This window comes from Schistocerca gregaria, chromosome 5 (genome assembly GCF_023897955.1).
Source record: "Schistocerca gregaria isolate iqSchGreg1 chromosome 5, iqSchGreg1.2, whole genome shotgun sequence".
NCBI classification, from domain to species: domain Eukaryota; kingdom Metazoa; phylum Arthropoda; class Insecta; order Orthoptera; family Acrididae; genus Schistocerca; species Schistocerca gregaria.
In genome coordinates, this window is record NC_064924.1 from 298,033,518 (window position 1) to 298,056,981 (window position 23,464).

The window sequence follows — 23,464 nt, forward strand, 5'->3', positions numbered from 1 at the left end:
TGGCGCGTCGTTTGGTGATGATCGTCCCCAGACCTCAGTCCGTGCGATTATTGGCTTTGGGGTTACCTGAAGTCGCTAGTGTATCGTGATCCACCGACATCTCTAGGGATGCTGAAAGACAATATCCGACGCCAATGCCTCACCATAACTTCGGACATGCTTTACAGTTCTGTTCACAACATTATTCCTCCACTACAGCTGTTGTTGAGGAATGATGGTGGACATATAGAGCATTTCCTGTAAAGAACATCATCTTTGTTTGTCATACTTTGTTATGCTAATTATTAATATTCTGATCACATGAAGCGCCATCTGTCGGACATTTTTTGAACGTTTCTATTTTCTTGGTTCTAATAAAACCCCATGTCATTCCAAGCATGTGTGTCACTTTGTACCTCTCTATCTACATTATTCCGTGATTTATTCAGTTCTCAAATTTATACTGACTTTTTGATCACCCGTTACATTGAGGAAACAAAGGAAAGGCTCAAGAGCAGTTCAAAACAGATTATACCTAAATGTATGTACAATACGTATATGACTCCTCCGCTAGATGTAATTAAGTCAGAGTGGGGGGGCTAGATACGGAAGTTCCCTACCACTAATGCTACCCCATACCAGCTCTAGAACTCATCCGTTTTAGAAAATAAGGAAGAGATATGAGTACATCCGTTTCTCTGAAGGAATTATACTGTTTGCATTTAGAGCAGGTAAATAAATTTTTATTGACGCTTACAGCGACTCTGTCACACTACAGTAACGAAACTTTAGTAATTAACTTGGCCCCTCTCATTTTTAACTTATAAAAGGCCAGACCCCTGATACAGAATTACTTTGATTTAGCATGTGGCAGTGCGAACTAAAATTTGTAGTTTGGATAACAGATGTATCTTTTCTGGATGCTCTCAGGCATGCTTTGTCACAAACTTACAATGTATGGAAGTTGTCAGAGTCTGATAATGGACTGCTTCTACCTCAGTTGCATGATGAGTGAAGTAATGTTTATAACCTTCTTACTTCAAGTGATTATTTAAGAAGCACACACTGCCTCTGAATTTTACTTTCTATTGAGCTACACAAACGGTTCGAGAGAGACGGAGGTATTCTCAGCGCTGCACTCCGGTTCAACTGTGGGGCTTCAGTTGATTTCGCCGGCTGCCTCCGCGGCACCCAGTCCCCTCCCTCCACGCGGCACATTCAGTCGCCTCACAGCGCTGGCTCCGGGAAACCTTACACATAAACCAGTGCAGGTGTACTCTCTGAGTTTCATAGGGATTCACACCGAAAACGTATTACAACAAGATTTTCCCTACTGTGGTGACCATTGTCGTACTGTTTCAGGTCTGTGAATACGTCTCGCTTAGATCACTCTTTTTATCTGAGGCCTATATTTGTATCAGTTACTGACAAACATCTGCCTCCATTTTGATTATGGAGTGAGTTAATATTTGGTGCCACTGGTTGTAATTGCACGCAAAAGTAAAAAGCTCTGTATGTAACAAATTGATGATTTTCTTTGAACACGATTGCAGATAATATTTAGAGTAACACCATACCATATTGAAGGTATGACTCTATGGTAAGACGATCGTATAGAAAATATTCTCTGCTCCTATTAGAGAAGACTTCTGGACGTTAATTCGCTGCAACAACTTATAGTTTCCGTCCTAACGTACAGTTGTAGCTTAGACCATTTTCACCGACATAGAAACTACTGTTGAGTTGGGAAACATCAAAATTCATCGGTGGTGAACTATTCCACGCTTTCTTGCATGCATTCATGCTCAAAACCTCAAACTTCAGAGAAAGGAAGAATACCTACATACATAACTACATACATACATAAGATACGTATATCGGACCAAGGTGGGAATAGTTATCATCTCAGATTTTAATTCTGTAGACCCTTTCACATGTTTTCTGGACGTCATGTATACGATTTTATTTTTATTTCTGCGTTTTTCCAATACGTGTGTGATACAGCAAATGTTGTCAAGACATTACAAAAAAAAAAAAAAGTCAGATGTGTGTGAAATCTTATGGCACTTAACTGCTAAGGTCATCAATCTCTAAGCTTACACACTACTTAACCTAAATTATTATAAGGACAAACATACACACCCATGCCCGAGGGAGGACTCGAACGTCCACCAGGACCAGCCGCATAGTCCATGACTGCAGCGCCTGAGACCGCTCGGCTAATCCCGCGCAGCAAGACATTATAATCCTTGACTAAAGCCCTGTGTTATCCACTTAAAGCCGACACATTCTTTTCTGTTTTGTTACTCGAAGTAGTAGCTGCTGCTGGGATTCCACTTATTTTACTATAATTAGCGCCTAACCACTTGTCACCTTTTTGATACATTGAGGAGGTTGTACGGCAAATTACGCTTCACGTTGATCTTCTCCCACCTCTACTTTCCCAGAAAGTTTTGTAGATATCTTATCAGAAAACGTTCCCCGTGCTTCGGAAGTTCAATTGGTATATATTGTGGTCCTGGTTCTTTATTTACTTTTCCTTTATACAGCACTGATTTCACGTTCTCTTCCGTTATTCCTGTATTGTTATCTTCTAAGATCTCAACTCCTTCTCCTCCTTTATAGTCCAAAATATTTTCCGTCAATAGCATTGAATAATGTCCTATACATTCTTGACTGGCAATACAATTTTGGGAACAAATGAAAGGGGTTAATATGAGAGAAAAATGGGTTAACCTGCTTAAAAAGTTTTAGAAGGACACAAAAGTAATGATCGTAAATGGGAAATAAGGTTAACTGAAGTACTTTCGTTGATGAGGATGTAAAACAAGACTGCAGAATGTCACCTAATCTGTTACCGTTTCTTTCGGATAAGCGCCGAACGGCTTGTACAGTTGGTACAGCATCACCTTGCCGGGTGATGGTTGCGTCATCGATTTCTCCACTTGCCGTGATTGCACATGTTTCCACAGATTACATTGCTCCTTTCGTTTAGTGTGACACACACTCAACAGTGGTCCATGGTGTGCAGGTGGCGAAGGAGATCGTCTGGAACACCGAGAGACAGAGAAACATTTCTGCTGCTGCCTGAATTAGGCTCCATTTCTCACTAAGTGTGAGAACTGACGTAATCTATTCGACGGCAAACATTGCCCTTCGTCACTCAGACTCACTTTACCATAGCGAATGGCGTCTGTGGCACCTAACTGCTGTCTTACAGGGTATTTCAAAAATGACCGGTAAATTTGAAACGGCAATAGAAATACAGCGATAGAAATACACCGTTTGTTGCAATATGCTTGGGGCAACAGTACATTTTCAGGCAGACAAACTTTCGAAATTACAGTAGTTACAATTTCAACAACAGATGACGCTGCGGTCTGGGAAACTCTATAGTACGATATTTTCCACATATCCACCATGCGTAGCAATAATATGGCGTAGTCTCTGAATAAAATTACCCAAAACCTTTGACAACGTGTCTGGCGGAATGGCGTCACATGCAGATGAGATGTACTGCTTCAGCTGTTCAATTGTTTCTGGATTCTGGTAGTACACCTGGTCTTTCAAGTGTCCCCACAGAAAGAAATCACAGGGGTTCATGTCTGGCGAATAGGGAGACCAATCCACGCCGCCTCCTGTATGTTTTGGATAGCCCAAAGCAATCACAAGCTCATCCAAATATTCATTCAGGAAATTAAAGACGTCGGCCGTGCGATGTGGACGGGCACCATCTTGCATAAACCACGAGGTGTTCGCAGTGTCGTCTAAGGCAGTTTGTACCGTCTCAAATTCACGAAGAATGTCCAGATAGCGTGATGCAGTAATCGTTTCGGATCTGAAAAATGGGCCAATGATACCTTTGGAAGAAATGGCGGCCAGGACCAGTACTTTTTGAGGATGCAGGGACGATGGGACTGCAACATGGGTCTTTTCGGTTCCCCATATCCGCCAATTCTGTTTATTGACGAAGCCGTCCAGGTAAAAATAAGCTTCGTCAGTAAACCAAATGCTGCCGACATGCATATCGCCGTCATCAATCCTGTGCACCATATCGTTAGCGTAAGTCTCTCGTGCAGCAATGGTAGCGGCGCTGAGGGGTTGCCGCGTTTTAATTTTGTATGGATAAAGGTGTAAATTCTGGCGCATGAGACGATACGTGTACGTTGGCGTCATTTGGACCGCAGCTGCAACACGGCGAACGGAAACCCGAGGCCGCTGTTGGATCACCTGCTGCACTACCTGCGCGTTGCCCTCTGTAGTTGCCGTACGCAGTCGCCCTACCTTTCCAGCACGTTCATCCGTCACGTTCCCAGTCCGTTGAAATTTTTCAAACAGATCCTTTACTGTATCGCTTTTCGGTCCTTTGGTTTTAAAACTCCGTTGAAAACTTTGTCTTGTTGCAAAAACACTTTGTTCTAGGTGGTGGAATTCCAACACCAGAAAAATCCTCTGTTCTAAGGAATAAACCATGTTGTCCACAGCACACTTGCACGTTATGAACAGCACACGCTTACGGCAGAAGGACGACGTATAGAATGGCGCACCCACAGACTGCGTTGTCTTCTATATCTTTCACATCACTTGCAGCGCCATCTGTTGTTGAAAATTGTAACTACTGTAATTTCGAAAGTTTGTCCGCATGAAAGTGTACTGTTGTCCCAAGCATATTGCAACAAACGGTGCATTTCTATCGCTGCTCGTTTAGTTTTTATTGCCGTTTCAAATATACCGGCCATTTTTGAAACACCCTGTATATGGTTCTGCATTACTTCAGACATTTCCACCATCTCAGCATGGATGTTTCAGCACTGTTTCCTCTTCGCACATCTATCTACGGCACGATCTTCCATTACATCAACTGACTGCGATGTGTCGTCCAAATGTTTAGAGGTGATATGAAGGGACGGTCGTGTATACCCGGTAAGTAGTATCAGGGAAGGCAAATAACAGATTTTTCGCTAGACTTCTGTGAAAATGCGCTGCATTCGGAAAGGAAATCGCTTGCGATATACTAGTAAGGGAAATCCTTAGACTACAGAGAATAGTCAAAGTTTTAAATTTTTTCAGAAAAAAGGTACGTAATTAATTTCTGTTCATTTTTTGGAATGTGTGATCAGAGATACATTAACAGTCCTTTACTGAAACCGGTTCCTATGTCATACCGTCCTCTAGTAATGAATAACACTCAAAATAAAGAAACATCAGATATACACGAACAAATTAAGTTGATGCATTAGTTCTCTTCAATTTTCCATAAGAACAACAATTTCACATAACAGAGAGTTAAGTCATCAACAATTTGTTCTCCTTCACTATTTACAATATTCTGCCAACGATGTGATAACTTCTTCATTTCGCGAGTGTAGAAATCATATGGTTTTGAGGTGAAGAAGTTGTCGATACATATTCGGAGCGCATTTTCATTTGAAAAGGAAGTTCCTTGAAGGTTGTTCTACGGGGAGCGGAAGAGACGAAAATAGGAAGGCGTAAGATTAGCAGAATAAGGAGCGAGCGAAATGACTTTCCAATCCAACTTCTGCATTATATTTATTCTCGATCGGGCAAACACTAGCAGGCGTTATCTCGTGGAATAGCATCAGTTCACGCAGTATTCCTGGTCGTTGTTTTTGGATGGCACTGCAGATATATTGTATTCACGTGTTAACAGCTTCTTAGATGGTAGTGCTGCTACCACTGTCCAATTCCTGATGGTAGAGTGTTCCCCGGAATTTTTAGAACGTTGCTGGGAACAGGTATTCTTACAAGCTCGCATTTTAATCGAGCTCGTGTAGTTAAACTACCTGTGGGGGTAAAACGACACATTGTTGAAATAGTGCTGCGGACTCCTACTACCAACTGAAAGCGACTTCCTGCATGTACCATTACCTCACAAAAACGTGGATAGCGAACAGCACAAGAGAAAACTTTTACGCATTTCACACACAGCGTGTCCTTAATCTTCGCACTAGCGCAATGTCACACAACTTGAGTTTTGTCGCTGGTTAAATGACAGTCATCGTCCACTTCCATTAATGCTACTCACTGATGAACCAATTTTTATCGGAATGGAAAAAAACAACAAATTGAATAACTAGCGTTGGTCGCAGGAAAATCCACATGCGACAGTGGAAACCCGTTACCAAGTTCGTTTCTTGATAAGAGTTTTGTGCAGTATAACTGGCAACATGTGATAGGTCCAGTCATTTTAGAGGAGCGAATAACTTCACATTTTGGATGCTCCGTTTGTTGAGCACCTTGATGCCACGTGAATTGCAATGAACTTCCAGCATTTCGGAGGCCTTCCACAATCTACCAGATGTCAGAGTGAACAAGTCCAAGTATTACATGTCATATACATTATAAATATAACTATAATATGATACAACCCTCAAATATGAATCAGGCATTATTAAGAAATGCACAATTATAAATTATGAAAATTTATACAATTTAATGAGGAACATCAATTAGGTACAATATGAGGAACACAATTTACGAAAAAAATAGAATCATAAATTGGCAAATAAAATTTACGAATACTATTCGCCGAGAAAAGGGGTTCAATATGAACTTTCTTTAGAGGTGAAATTTCCATTACTGTCTTGTATGCTGCAACGCCGAAATTTCATAATATTTAAAACAGCTGTAATTGTCAAAACGATTTCTGTTCCTTCAGACAATTATGCATATCTGAAGGACATTGTAATGTAAGATACAGGCACTGTATAAATACAGACGTTGTAATAATCAATGATATTAAAAACTCTACAGAACTTGACTTACACGTGAAAACTGTTACAACTCAGAACTTGAATGACCTACGCAAGCCAGTTAGTAACAACGCTGAAATGACGTTTTTGTTGCCGTGGCGAATCATATAGTAGCCGAAAACAAAAATGACTCAAGTGCTCTCAAATGAACACATTTCGAGAAAAACATGGGACATTTCTCGAGCACGTTGGAGCTCTTCACACATACTTTTTTCAGTTATATAAACTAAATATTACTGTTTCTTAACTCGTGTAACGTTTCTTGCCAGTGTGCGATGCGTCCAGTTCCGAATGGTTTCTGATACGGAACGGTTCTTTTGTACGTGTCTATTCAAATACAGAGATACGCAGACAGGCAGAATACGTCGCTGCGGTGGGCAACGTATGTGCAAGACAAGTCTCAGGTGTTGTTGCTACATCGATTACTGCCGACACAAGGGCAGGTTATCAAGATGTAAATCAGTTTGAACATGGTGTCAACGTACGAATGATAGGACGCAGGATCTCCAAGGTAACGATGAAGCAGGGTTTTTCCAGTACTACCATTTCACGAGTGTACCGTGAATATCAGGAATCCTGTAAAACATCAAATCTCTGACATCGCTGCGGCCGGAAAAAGAACCTGCAAGAACTGGACCAACGATGACGAAAGAGAGTCGTTCAACAAGACGGAAGTGCCACTCTACCGCAAGTTGCTGCGGAGTGCAATGCTGGACCATCAACAGTTCCCAGCATGCGAATCATTCAACGAAACATCATCGATATGGGCTTTCGGAGCCGAAGACCCACTCTTGTACCCTTGCTGACTGCACGATACAAAGCAATATGCCTCGCCTTGGCCCGCCAACAACGACATTGGACTGTTGATGACTGAAAACATGTTACCAGATCGGACGAGTGTCGTTTCAGATTGTATCGAGCTGATGGACGTGTACGGGAATGGAGACAACCTCATGGATCTATGGACGCTACATGTCAGTAAGGGACTGTTAAAGCTGGTGGAGGTTCTGTCAAGGTGTGGGACGTGTGCAGTTGGAGTGATATGGGACTCTTGATACGTCTAGATACGACTCTGACAGGTGACATGTACGTAAGCATCCTGTCTGATCACCTGCATCCATTCGTGTCCATTGTGCATTCCGACGGACTTGGTCAATTCCAGCAGGAAAACGCGATACCCTGTATGTTCAGACTTGCTCCAGGAACCGTCTTCTGAGTTTAAACACTTCCGCGGGCCCCCAGACTCCCCAGACATTAACGTTATTGAGCATATGTGGGATGCCTTGCAACATGCTGTTCAGAAGAGATCTCCAACCCCTCATACTCTTACGGATTTCTGGACAGCCCTTCTGATTCATGGTGTCAATTCCCTCCAGCACTACTTCGGACATTAGTCGAGTCCATGCCACGTTGTGTTGCGGCAAGGCTTCGCGCTCGCTTTGGCCCTACACGATATTGCGGTTGTATACAGCGCAAGCTATGGCTGCCCTGTTCAGTCGATGGGACTGGGAAGTACTGTGCCATACCCCATACTCCCCGGCCCTAGGTCCTTGTGCCTTTGATTTGATTCCGAAGATGAAGGAACCACTTCGTGGCCATCGCTTCAGAACTGTTCCAGGCATTCGACAGGCAGTTGACCGCTCCATTCGCACCATCAACAGAACAAGCTCTGCTAACGGTATACTATACCTTCCACATAGCTGACAACGGGTTCTGCTCAACGCTGGCGACTACTTTGAAGAAGAGTAGGACAGTAACAGGTGCTAACATGTAACTCTTTTGTATCGGTTGTGAATAAATAGTTGCCACTATTTAAAATCCAAACCTCGTCTAACCTCGTATATATTGCCTACCGTAAAATAATACAACACTCCCATGTATAGTACCGCAGGAATAACAGTGACACACACACACACACACATATATATATATATATATATATATATATATATATATATATATATATATATATATATTAGTATCTGAAATTTTGTTATTTGAATGTAAGTGTTATAAAATTCTGTTAGTCGATTTCTCTCAAATATTATATTTTTGAGTTGTGTCATAGTTATTCCCAGGGTGCTATAGGTCCGGAAGAAGATATTTGCTTCAAATGGTGGTTTTATTTATTTATTTATATATTTATTTTACCTGGCCTTCAGGCCTTCTCTTACACCTAACCAGGCATACTCAGATTGAACGAGTTACAGTTTCTAAATAACATTAAGGACGTTTAACGTATTATGCAATATTGATGTTAAACAAAAAAAATTGAGATTATAACAGCAGTAGAATGATAATTATAACAATAAAAATAATTATAACAATCAAGAATAATAATGATGATAATAATAATAATAATAATAATAATAATAATAATAATAGTGACTATGTATATGAAAGTAAACATACTTTTCTTTTGTGAATGTCAGTCCCATTGCTAGTTGGGAATTTTCTCGTTATATTCTTACAGCTTGTGAGTTTTTCTCATCGAGCAGAGACATAAGACGATAAAATGGGGTGAAAGAGATATATAAGAGGTAGATAGGTTAGAGGAAGAGAAAAAGAATGGTAAAATTTGGTCATAATCCAGAGCAGTGACCGTTCCTTCAACAGCATTGTGTAATTTATTTACTTACAAACTAAATGGGGACCGTTTAGAAGTATGAACTAAACATGTAGCATCCAAGAAATTTGGGGAAAAAGCCAAATGACATACTATTTCGAAGATAGCATTTTGGCAACAAAGCGGTTTTAAGCTGCCATGCTGTGTTCTTCTCGGCATCATTTTTCTATCTATCTACTGTTGTCTTCGCTCTCCTATGCACGCCACAATAAAACAAGCATTTCGCTACAGACATCCTAATTCACGATTCGCACACGATCCGGCGGCGAATGTGCGGCCACGCGGGCGGCGGGGCTGACACGGCCGTAGCCGACAGTGGTGGAGGCGGCAGCGAGGTCGGAATGCTATTGGATCGCCGGCGGCCGGTGCTCACGGGTCGTTGCTTTTAATGCGTTTAGCGCTCTTTCGTAAAAGGCTTGGGACAGTGCGAACGTGTAAATTGCAAGCCCACGCCAGCGCAGGCGACCAGAGTGCCGCCGTCGAAAGGGATAGCATTACGTAAACTCAATCAGGTGTGCTCCGGGATAAGTCGCGAAAGGAATCAAATTTGATACTTCGTTTGGACGCTGCTCTTTCAGCATGCATATTTCATTGATCGCACGTGATTGCAATTTCCACTCTGCGTTGTGACATGAGTGAGGCTTGGCGTTTGCTACATTGAATTGCTCATACTCGGCCCACTGGAAGCGTAACTTATAATTGGTTTAGCTTGCATGCAAAAGTCGACATAGCAGAGGGCTTTCAGTATTGTAGAGTTTTCGTTTGAAAAATAGTGAGGAGACAGGGAAAGTGATGGTATGGATCATGGGGGGTTTTTGGGAGGGGGGGGGGAGGGAGAGGACGGCTAGTTGTGAACTCGCGAACGATAGCAGTGAATTTAGACCTGAACAAAAACTGGGGCTGTTATTTTCCTGTAAATAATCGGATTCTAGAGATGCGCTGTATTATGCAACTGGCGACACAGACAGTTGAGGAAATAGTGTGGCATTCATGGCATTGTCAATGAAGTATAGGGATTTCAGTTGGTCATCGATTAATTCCTAGTGTGATATTGGAGCTGGATTGATACCAGACACCCTCAGGTAAGTCGACGATGATTGATTTTGCTTATTTTAAGTCATTCTTATGTTAAATTACATGCGATTTGTAAGTTAAAATGTGAGATAAATTCACTGAATTCTACTCATATGACATGGATTAATTTTTTGGAGCAACTCGTCTTGAAGACAAAAAGTCTTTGTTACTCAAAAAGTCCTGTAAGATAATAATTGGAGCTCACCCATCATTGTCTTGTAGACATCTGTTTAGGGAGCTAGACACTCTGACTACTGTCCCACAGTATAATTATTCCGTCATGAAATATGTTTTAAATAGTCCACAGCAGCAATGATGTATAGAATCACAGTATCTGAAGGAAAAATTGTATTCATTACTCCACATTAATATTGTCTTTGGCACAAAAATTGGTACCTACACAATGGTGCACCAAAGTATTTTAATACTTACCCAGTGATACAAAATGTCTCATGGACAGAAAAGTAAAATTTGAAGAAAAACCTGAAAAAAAATCTCTTGACAACTCCCAATCCGTAGCAGAATTTCTTTTACTGTGACGTGGAAAAGGTGGTGGGTAAGATTTACTAATTCACGACTGTGATTATACAGACATTATGAATGTTCAGCGTGCTTCCATATTTACAAATTATTTTGCGATGTTAATGTAAAATAACTCGTTCCACATCAGTGCATTGTTGACAATTTTCGTGACTTTCACTCTTTTGTGCCACTCTCGCACCCTTCCATCTGCTCTTATAAGCTGACATCCAGACTCATCTGACCAGACCATGGTTTTCCAGCCGTCTAGGGTATAACTGAAGGAGCCCAAGAGGGGTGGTGCAGGAGATGACGTCCTGTTAGCAAAGCCACTCGCTTCGGTCGTCTGCTGCCCATACCCAAAGTTTCGCCGCACTGAACTAACGTACAACCGCCATACGTCCATACTGATTTCCGTGGTTATCTCGCGCAGTGTTTCCAATTCACTGCCGTTTTGAACCATGTATGCGCGATATTACCTGCATCCATATTTGTGCTTATTGGTATCTCATGACTTCTGTCACCTCCCTGTTGATTAATATAGAGAAGAAGCAGTGAAAATAAAAGAATATTTACATAAGGAACTCTCCACTAAATTGTCTATGCGTAAAAGGTATCTTCTCACCGCAGCCCCTGTGTCGTTACAGCCTTGTAACTAACACAATACATTACCTCTTAAAAGTAACTTATTACATGACAATAATAGGGCAGCCCATATACATGCTATATTCCTGAGTGGCCAGTACTGTGGCGGAATGGGGACTAACGACCACTATGTTCTGACATGTTGCCTGACGCGAAGTCTGATTGGTGCCGTTGGCAGCTCACATTATAACTGACACAAAAACTGCGTGTTCTAATAACAGTTTAAGGATCAAGATGTAAATGTAATTACAATTAAATATCTGACATCAGTACAGCTCGTCTTATAGTTAAATAACCTAGACTTTAACGATAATAACGAGGATCGTAGGAATCTACTGGTGTTATAAGAGTAAAGCGATGTAATTTTATGTAATACATTGTTGTAATATACTTCCCAAAGTACTGCTAGCACTAGCCACTGTCTTCAAATGCTTTTATCTTTATTTCTTTTACATGTCTACACAACGAACTAAATTACACAGAACATCATCAACAACACAACAATATGGACCTAATGACAGAACGTTTCGCCATCATCATGCTCGTGATGGTAATAAGAAGTTATACAACAATTATATTGAAAAGTATGCAAAATGTGAGACTGTGCAATTGAGTAATGAATGCCATTTTGAATAACATATTTGCAAGTATATTAAGTTTATTAAAAATGAAGAAGCATTATGAATTGATGGTATGTAATCTAATACATTAGGCTTATAGGTTATGCCACAAGTTGTAACTTGTTATGGTATCGCCTGACCATACAATTATTGTATTTTTTAGCATTGATAAGGCACTAGCCTAAATTTAGATTTGGCAAATAAAACTAGCAAGGAAGGATGACTGATTGCTGTGCTCTATCATTTGTAAATCATATCACAGAGACTGAGTTCACCAACATTCCTAATGGAAGGTAACCTAATAAAACCTGCATTTAGTTCTATGGCTAGCTGGTTACCAAATGCAGGCATTCATTTACAACACATCGCTTATCTCCAGGATAATGGTGTCAACAAACTTTATAAATATTTTCTGTTGTTAACCAAAATGCACACAGCTTGTGTATCTCCACTACTGAAGAAAAAATTATCTTAAACAGCACTTGTTAACAATGGAAGTTCGTTTGCTTTATCACACTCTGGAAGCATATGAACTTTCAGTTTAAATATTTATGCATCTAAATTATCTGTATAGCTTCCTGAAATACTCACAGCCTGCTTATTGACACTATTTAAATAAATTATATATTCATAGATGAACATCGTTGATCAACATATCACATATTAAATATATCGAAATTCATAAAATGTTGTTGCACAATGCATAAATGAGCACTAGTACTGATCTAATTTACAGCTTACACTGCACATTTGGATGAGAATTAGCAGCACACACAATAACAATCCTTACTCTCACAAATAAAGGTTCACCAATCACCTATACTTTTCGGTATGTATTTGGTATAAAAATATGATCAAGATGCAAATGCTTAATTTTGATATAAGAAAAACCGCTGGAAAGGTTGAGCTCTCTCCCTCACCCTCTTATTCCATTTTGCTTCAGTTGGTAAGGTTCTGTCTCATAAAAGTAATAAAAGGGGGTAATATAACATCAGCTACTAGCTTCATCCAAGCAAAAGATAGTTATAGACTATCATAAATAAAAGAATGTATTATTAAAGATCTTGTCTGTGTGAAGAATAAGAAAAGAAATATTCTGCTATAAAATCTTTATTAGTTTATTTAGTTAGATTTTTACACAAAAAACTGTACCTTTGTGTTTCTTTAGTGTAGTTTTAATAAAATTTCTTTAGTGTAGTTTTTATAAAATTCAGCCAAGTTCTCAACTTATTATTTAAAATTTACTTAGTTCCATTTTTATACAGAAAACAGTTGTACCTGTGTGTTTGTTTACTGTAGTTTTAACAACATTCAGCTTCATATTTATGATTTAAAATTGCATCCAAAACACCTCATTCTTTTTCAAAAAGTAACTTTGCGGAAACGAAGAATGTATGTTAACAAATTCTAATATTTATCTTACTACTTGCCTGTGAACTGTGTCTTGGACTCTGTTAATAATTTGCTTCTTTCCTCTTGCAATTCTTCTGGCTGAGAGCATTCGGCAGTTTTAATTTCACCTTTTAGGTAGTGGTTCATGGATGTGTTAAAGTGTACAATGTCTTGTTAGTTCTACATTGCAAGGTCTTTTCCGCCACATTCTTGCAGAATATCTAAATATTTATATTTAAGTATTCCATTGTTTTGCCAATACATTTCCTTTAGGTTTCCAACTCTACAATTCGACGAGTGAGAGTAGATATTAATAAATGGACTTATTGTTAATCCCTTAATGCCTTGAATGCATTGATGTTTGTGCCCTCTCTAACGTTTGACTACCGAGTAAATGTCGATACCCTTCATGACACCACTTGTAGCAGGAGTTTTCAGGAGACTGTATTGGATACAACGTACCATATAGGCCATCCTTACACATCTGCTGAGCCCTCTTCTTTTTCCAAAGTCACTTTATATTCTTCCTTCATGCCATTTATCTTTTTAGGGTTGCATACCTCAACTGGTAAAGACAGAATCATCAGACTCCCCTTTGACGGCCATCTGTCTGTCCAACTTTTAAGAACCATTTTTACCAGTAGCATGTAAACTGAACAAATTAATATTTTACCACACACTGCGACATACCATCACTAAACTCTTCTAAATCGATGCAGTAAAATGATTCACAGATTTATGTTCCACATTTTGATAATCATAGACGTACTCATCAACACCTGTAGGGTGCTTCTCATTAATGTATAATAATAAAAAGTTGGCAAGAAGCTAGGATTTCATTACAAGCGAGGGAAAAAATCTGAAAACTGTTATATTGTAATTGTATCACTTAATAATCTTTATTAGAACTTACATTCCAATCATCCTCCATCAGAACTACAACAGAAAAGTACTCCTACACACAAACATAAAATGCGAGTTGTACTCATGTTTAGACAAAATGTTAGTTGTGATCATGTTTCAGTAAGTAAATAAAAGTATTTTATTAAACCTGTTCTATCTATGAAATTAAATTAAGTCCCCTCTCGCTTCTTTTTATATCTCCGGGCTACTCTTGGAAGTACTGTATATCTTTTGATTTCTGGCACCAATATTTTGGCAGTATCGTTATCGATAAAAGTCAAAATTCGTGTAAATTCTCGGTTCCCAGGATAGATGAACTGTATGTATACATAATTAAAAATGTATGGAACTCTCAGGGCCAGAGTCGTGTTTTCACTTAGCCAAATGTTTTGGACTATGATATCCTCCATTTTCAGTTTTCTTTGGTGTAGACACGGCACATTAAATACATGTAGAGAAGTGATATCTTTAATAAGGAATGGTTTAAAACTGTGGAAAACGAGTGCTCTATTTTCATCTGTTAACCAGTAAATGCTTAAACAGCCAAGTGGTAAACAGGAAATGGTAAATGAGTGGAGAGGTAAATGGGTAATCTGCATATAGATAAAAGATTAAAGTGGGTAAAACGTGTGGGGAATGATAGTCAGTGGGGAATGAAGGTCAGTGAAGAGTAACAGTTAGTGGACCACGAGGATCAGTGGAGAATAACAGCCACTGAGGAGGATGATCAATTTTTTCAGTGGGCAGAGATAGTCTGTGTGCAACGACCGACAGTTTGGATGGTGACTACCAGTTTTCCTGCGTTGTATTGGGTGTGGAAATGATGACCAGTTCACACAGGTGACTACCATTACCAAATCAGTTTAAAATCCTTGATAAACAGCTATATGATGCGATATAGGGCTTACCTTGAGATAAGGAATACCTAGGACTCCTCTCCCCACCCCTTACTCAGGTGGTGAATAGTTCTCAGTAATACCCACCTTCATATTTTATCAATTTAATCTATTTATCCAATCAACATTTTTACCCATCTCCCCTATTATCATTTATGTTACACTATTTAACTATTTACCACTCAACTCTTTATCCATTTAGCCACTTACTGCTACCATTTGACTCTTTAAATGTTGAATCATTTCCAGTTTCAAAAGAGAATAAATGTATTACACAGGGGTAAACCATTTTCTGTTAAATGAATCACAGCTGCAAGTACAGATTATGTGTTATGCATATGCGAAAGAAAATAAAAAATGCACGAGGTGGCTGTGAAAAAACAAAGGAAGAACATAAGTTGATACAGGAGAAAGCGGAACTCATTGCACATGTGCAAACAAATCTTATGTATTACTTTAAACTAAATATTTGGAAACATGTGGCTATAACTGGGATCTCAGGCTACAATTTAATGTGTAAGGTTGTCATCCACTGGCGTCTTCACGGATATCTATGTAACCAGGGATAATTATTGTATTGAAGTTGGCTCAAATGGCTCTGAGCACTATGGGACATAACATCTATGGTCATCAGTCCCCTAGAACTTAGAACAACTTACACCTAACTAACCTAAGGACAGCACACAACACCCAGCCATCACGAGGCAGAGAAAATCCCTAACCCCTCCGGGAATCGAACCCGGCAACCCGGGAGTGGGAAGCGAGAACGCTACCGCACGACCACGAAATGCGGGCTGTATTGAAGTACACACATTTTTTTTTAATGAGCACCCATTCCCATATGGGCATTTGCAGATTTTGAAACCAATGGGATTATGCCATTTAGGACTAATTCAACTGCAAAAATTGAAAATGTAGTTTTATATGTGGTCATTCCGCAAGAACTTGGAGGAAAAGACTTGTTAATGCACACCCAAGATCACAGAATGCCTAAAGAATAGTTGCAATGAATATAATCTAATATATTTTTCTAACTATGTGTTATATCCTCCCCCTGCTAAACTGGTGGTGAAAGATTACTGTTAAACGTTAGATGATGACTGTGCTTATCACATGTCCTCATATTGAAATGATTATACCGTAATAGTTAATACTGTAGCACTCGACAAGTATCGCTCAACCATATATATTTGAGGGCATATTGTGCCTACACAAAGAGTGAGCTTAAGTAATTACATTCAATCAGTAATACAGACTGCTTGCGTTTTACGTATTAGCCTAGTATTTTAGCTAATGTATATTTTCCACCTCGTTAGGTTAGCATCGACGTTATATGCCCAAGATGTCTGTTAGTATTTTGAAGAATATGCATGTTTGTGGAAAATAACATTGTGATAATTAAAGTAAGCATTACACTGGTGTTGCCTATCTCTTTTTCCGACATTTTGACTTGGGAAGAAAGTTATTATACTAGAGAGACACCATTAACTAACCTCCATATGAGCAGGCCTCAAAAGCCCGAGGGTAATGACTGATCACTGTGTCACCCTCAGCCAATAGGCATCATTAGATGTGGATGTGGAAGGACATATGATAAGCATACAACTCTCCCAGCGACCAGAGCCGATACTTCTCAATCAAGTAGGTCCTTAATTGACTTCATAAGGTCTGAGTATACCCCACTTGCCAACAGCGCTTGGAATACATGGACAGTCACATGTCCAAATATCTAGAGCAAATCACCTGTTTCGCGACTGCATATTTCTATTTCGTTAATTACATTGGAGAAATAAACAGTTTTTAACTTTTTGTGAAGTATATGATTTACTCTCGTTCTCTTACTAAAAAGCAAATGCAACATAGCTTCCAATAAAATTTGCACATGCAACTGTTGAGATAGTCCACAAACAATTTTTTGTAGTTATGAATGGAAACATACTTTGCAATATTTCTTTGGCATCATGTTACACAATTTAGTTGGATCTAATGTATTTTTAAGGGTATGTATATATGTGTGTGTGTGTGTGTGTTTTGCTGATGCACTTTAGATGTACAAATACTGCAATTTTTTTTCTTTTGACATGTAGGTTACGTCATTCAGATATTTTTGTACATGGTACAATAATTACAATATTTTTGAGAACAGCCAGGACGGTTGGTTTATGATAAGCTGTTCTTGTTTAATCACAGAGAAAATATTGGTCTGTGATTGAATAAGAATGAAAAAAGTGTAAACCACTGGTGGGCTAGCACCACTAACTTGTGTTTTCTTCCCACTAGCACGGGTGGGCGAGTCCCTCCATATTGGATTTCAATTTGTTGTTTCGCTTTAATGGTTCCTAAAATGCTAGGTTGCTTCATGCTTGGAAGGGGAGATGAGGGGATTGGGTTGCAGGAACACAACTGAGATAATCCCCCCACCTCTGACTTTTTATCCAACTGCTGCAACTGTAGGAGATCCACTAGCCTGGAATTCGATTGGCTGTTTTATTTTAGTGGTCCGTAGGCCATAGACTGTTATTGGCTAGAAAGGGGCAAGAGGAGAGGGAGAGTAGGGAGGTAAAGATGAAAAACACAACTGGGCTAGTTGCATCACCTTGGATTTATAAATTTCCTGACAACTTTTAAATTTCTTAAGATAATGCCGTTTTTTTTAATTTCTCGCCATCTGCCACATTGGTGACGTCTTGAGATCAAGGAAAATGGCTTATGACATTACTGCTTCTGTATTTAGGTAACCAGGAAGGCTCCTCTCGAGTGCTATTTGAGTGAAAAACATCGAGAAAGACTACGAAATTCCTCCTAAAGAGAGATTGACGTTGTACTATTCAACTCATCAAAACTCCCTTTATTGACATGTTAATGAGTCAACAACAATTTGTAGATTGTGTATTCTAGACAAAGCAATTGAGATACTGATGTAGTACACACATTTCACTAACTCATATTTTTGTGCGAAGAAATGCTTAGCGAACCTTGATAGAGAGTATATTGTTTTTAGGACGAGTAAGGAGATCTGTAGGAATCTCTCCAAGTCTGATGTGTGAAGGTGGAGATGGAAAGTGCTAGACGCCATGAGCCTTTGCACCCACTAATACCAAAAGGTATCAAGTAGTTGTAATCACCTCATTGTTCAGTCTTAGCGTAAACCCTGTGTGTATTTCACTCAACTAGTAGTAGCACTGGAGGCATGTAGTAAGTATGTGACATACTACCAGCTGCAATTAGCTGCATACCGTTAGGAAACTAGAAAACCACTATTTCACAGGCATATGCTAGCATCAGCAGGTTGTTACTGAAATTGGTCCACTGTTCATTTAGACAAATTCTATGTAAACGTTGGAGAGGAGTAACGCAGGTATTTAAACAGAGTTTTTAGGAAACGATTCAGAGATGTAACACAGATATGGATGTTTAAATGATGGCCTGCCTTAATCCAGCACGGAGTACTTTGAAGGAGGTGAACTGCATATGTCGAATGCATTGCCAACACAAACACAGTAGCTGGAAAGAACGTTTACAAGACTGTTAAGACGTGACAAACATGCCACACACCTCGTCTGGATTCGCACCATGCGAAATTCTGATTCATAAAGCACCGGAAAGTGTTTCGGAAAAAATTCTCTAATCGCGGATCGAACACTGGATGAAAAGACAGACTTGGCAATGAAAAGGTTGCGTGTTAAAGTCCAACATAGGAAGGAATGCTATAATAGATTAGTGCAGCTCACTGAAAGAGAAGTAGTGGGTCTTTGTGTTGATTGAAACGCATATGCATTCATGTATGGTTAAATAGCAGAAATACAAGTTTCACCATACGACTATTTACGGAAGCCCATGTCACATTGTAATTAACAAGTTGTTATATATTGATATATAGATGTCAACTGAGGATGTGGCTTTAACGCCACAAAACCGGTAGTGGTACAGTAATAAAGGACCAAAATACAACTGCAGTGGTTATTAATTACCAAGATGAATAATCATAGCTGTGGTCGCCCCACATACAATGTTGTCTGTTTAAGTAACTGATTTTTTCGTGTACAGGGCTTTAAATAACATTATATTTTGTCTTATATTTGATAAAAACTTTACTTTCTAACAACGGCCATTGCACTGATACTACTCTTGTCGTGTTTTACTGTATAGAATGTTGTAAAATGTTGACAGATTTGCTTTTCTTGTCTTAACTTTCGTAACACTTATGGTATTGACGCGAAAATCGATAAATACTCTTTCTGTATTTTGTGAAGGGCTGCACTGTACTCACATACGAATATGAATACTAGTCTGGAATTGTATTTTTTGGCATTTTTTTTCTTTCTTTATGTCAGTGGTATAGCAATGTGGTCATTTACCAGCTGTGGATGCATCAATGGTCAGCAGATTTCCCCTCCCTATAATGGCAGGTGGATTGTATTTCCTTCATTTTCGAAATTCACTTCTAGAATTCGGAAACATTCTGCTCTGAAACGTTAGGTTACTATAAAATCGCTGCTCCAGTCATAACCGTTTGTTGTCTCTCTTGAGAGCACAGAGTGTGACTGTTAGAGAATCTAAATTGAGTTTTTGTTGTGGGACCATTACCATCGCGGACGCGCAGTCTACAAAAACACCAACTGCTTCGTTGAGCAAACGATTAAACCTTAGTGGTAAAACTAGTATGTTTTACATCGGTGATCATGCGCAAAAGTATACGTAAATTATTATTCAGAGTGTCCTTTACGGATTCATATTGCATTGGTTATGAAATCGACACACGTGGAATTAATTATAGTTCAGTGACTCTTCTAATTGGGAGAGGTGTGTAAACTGAGTGTAATTAAATGTCACGAGTGGTGAGACTTTCAGCTGTGTACAGTGCCGCTAAATCAAAGGCCACCTGCATCGCTAAACAGTGCCGCACACGCTCGTTAAAGTTATTGGTAGCATCGTTTAGGTAGAGTAATGCCAATTACGAGAAACTGTGTCGACTATCAACTGGCGTAAGTTATTAAGCTAATGTAAGTCAATTTATCAAAATGTGTAAACAGTCCAAAGCATATGTTGAATAAGCGTCGATCAACAGCGCGGTCGGAAAAACAAACTCAATTTATTAATAAGTGTAAACAATCCATAAAGATAGCAAAAGAAGCAACGGCCAATAGACTCAGCAATCACAAAAACTAAATATGACTTCTGAACCCCTGCGCTGTAAAACGTGTGTCTGAGAAAGCAGAGCGCTGATTGCGGCATGTGAAGGTTTTGGTGCTCGGTTGCTATTTGAACTAGGATCATTTTGATTGTTCCCGGACCTGCTGCCATTAGTATAGCCATTGGAACATCTGTTTTTGTGTTATAGTATATTAACGAAGTGTGAAGGATAAACCGGTGCTGCCGTCAAGGCAAACTGTGAGAGTCAATTAATTCCTTTTGCGAAAGATGATAATTGGGCTGTAACTAGCCTTCAGCTAATGGCACCATAAGTACGTTCAGAGTTCGGATTTTGCTTGCAACGAAAATCGTTTTTCTGGGAGGTTTTTGAAACGGGCCACTGCAGTCCTTTGAAATTTTACTAATCGGTTCAAACTTTGTTCCACGACAGACATATGGATAAAAACCAAACAATTATTTTTGTCCAGTAATCTTTATATTTTTCGAGATACAATGGATTAAATTCGAGCTAAATGTAGCACGTAAAAACCATTCTTATGCAAACTGTACCAATGGAAACGGTTCAATGTGATTCACACATATAAAAGACGCGTTATTACGGTGAAGATGAAAAATTGTTTTCAAAAGGCTACCTTAATTCGGATTTTTCATACAAAAACAATTTTTTGTGAGTTTCTCTACTCTCGAAATTTTGTATTTTTCAGAATTGTGCGAATCGATTGCAATTTTCAAGAAAGGTAGACAAATACATGTAATTAATGATCGTCCTGTTGTTTTGTGAAAGCTTTATCCATCGTCACTATATAAGCAAAATAGTTCGAAAGAAAAAAAAACAGATCATTGGATCATTCGTTGCCCGAGTCAACAAAAAACCACGTTGGTTGTAGAGCTATGTCAGTCTAACATTACAATTACTGTAGATTAAAAGTTTTTAATCAGAATCAAAAATGCTCCTATCATAGCACAGAAAAGACGATTACATCCGGGCAGATTCAGAGATGTGAGAGAAGGATAACTAACTTATGATTTACCTGGAAGTTACAAAGACCTTCAAATCAAAACATCTAGACATGTTCGCGCTTTAATTAACCTACTTCCCCAACTCCGTGAGCTCTAATATCTGCAAGGTGTTGGCAGACATAATTCTCACAACTTATAGGCTAAGGTCTCTGATCATGTCACGAAATCCAGAGGACCCGGTAGCCATAGTAAATGAAGTTTATTATCATACTGCTGAAGAGCGTTTAAAATAGTTAAAACCTTTCTTGAATTTAAAATGTCTTTCGAATCATGCTGATTAATGCGCTAGTTTAACTCATTGATGGATCGAAAAAAATGATCAAATCTTTCTGTTATTATTTGTGAAGGAGAGATTCTCGTGAGGACACATGTTAAACTTTCCAAGATATCAACGCTACTCTCTGACGACCACCCCAGACCAGAAAGTAGTAAAGGCAGAATAAAACTATTTCTAATATACTTGTGACTGGTTGCTGTATTTCCTTCGCTGTCATTTTCGAAAACAGTTGCGGTGTTCTCTAACCGTAATAGATGAAAAAAGAGTAGTGAAAAAACTTAACACTTGCATGGATTGAAACAACGAATAAGCATTACTCCAAAACTGGAAAAAATTACGAGATTTAACCTTCCAACATTTTGGTCACTAATTTGGACACACAACGTACATGTAATACTATTATCGGTATAGCACGGTTCATTTGCAAGCTGTACTATATTAATATTGCCGCCGACTTGCAATTAGTGCTTAATTCGGTTTCGTGATGATCACAAGCGACAACAAAATACGGTTTTCTCTCTACCTGTCACTTGTTTCTCATTTTCTTGCAGATGGCGTTGTGCCATTTCGTATACAGTATACCCGGATGATTTAAGACATACGTCAAGTTAAGCAACAACATGGTGAGACTCGTATGCATTTTTCTGAGAGGCAGAATAATGTTTTAGGCAGCAATGAATAACGAATTTCAAAAAGTCCCTTTTTGGAGAGCACAGGAGCATGATAAGTACCAAAAGCATTATGAGTTTCCACACTGAAGATAAATGTGCTGTCTTATGGGGGAAGCCAAGCTAAAGACAGAAAAATAGTTAGAGGGCTATTCACCATAATAGTACAAACTGCCAATTGCGATTTACTTTTGTCGTAATATGAAATACAATACAAAATAGTGCTTGTTTGTTTGTCGTGTTACATAGCTTTAGAAATTTCATTACTAATATAGTGATATAATTTATCATTTCCGCTCACCACAGCGAATATTATAGCGATTTTGTTCAATGAAACCCTCTCTCTAACATTCTATTATCTGCGCTTGATTAATACTGGCAAAGTTCCATTACCTTTATGTTCCTGGGAGTATTAATTCCAGTTAAATGTAATCGGGTAGGAATCTGCTTACATTAAACGTAACGAACCACTGCATGTGATTATATAACATTCTGACCTCTGCGGTATTACATCAGTGACGTAAGAGTTAAACTATAATCTCATAACAGTAAAACAGAAGCACAAAATTTTCACACTTCGTACACGCTCCGCATTTGACTCATGCCATCTAATCCTATTACTATTACACGAGAGAGTTAGCACGCACATATTATATCAACAAAAATGCCTCATTGTGAAGGAAAACCAAGGGCAGTAAGTGAAATTGTGAGTTTGAAAATAAGATACACTCAAGCTCTGAAGCCCACAATATACTAAGAATATAAAAATTCAAAAATGGTTCAAATGGCTCTGAGCACTAAGGGACTTAACATCTGAGGTCATGAATCCCATAGAACTTAGAACTACTTAAACCTAACTAACCTAAGGACATCACACACATCCATGCCTGAGGCAGGATTCGAACCTGGGACAGTAGC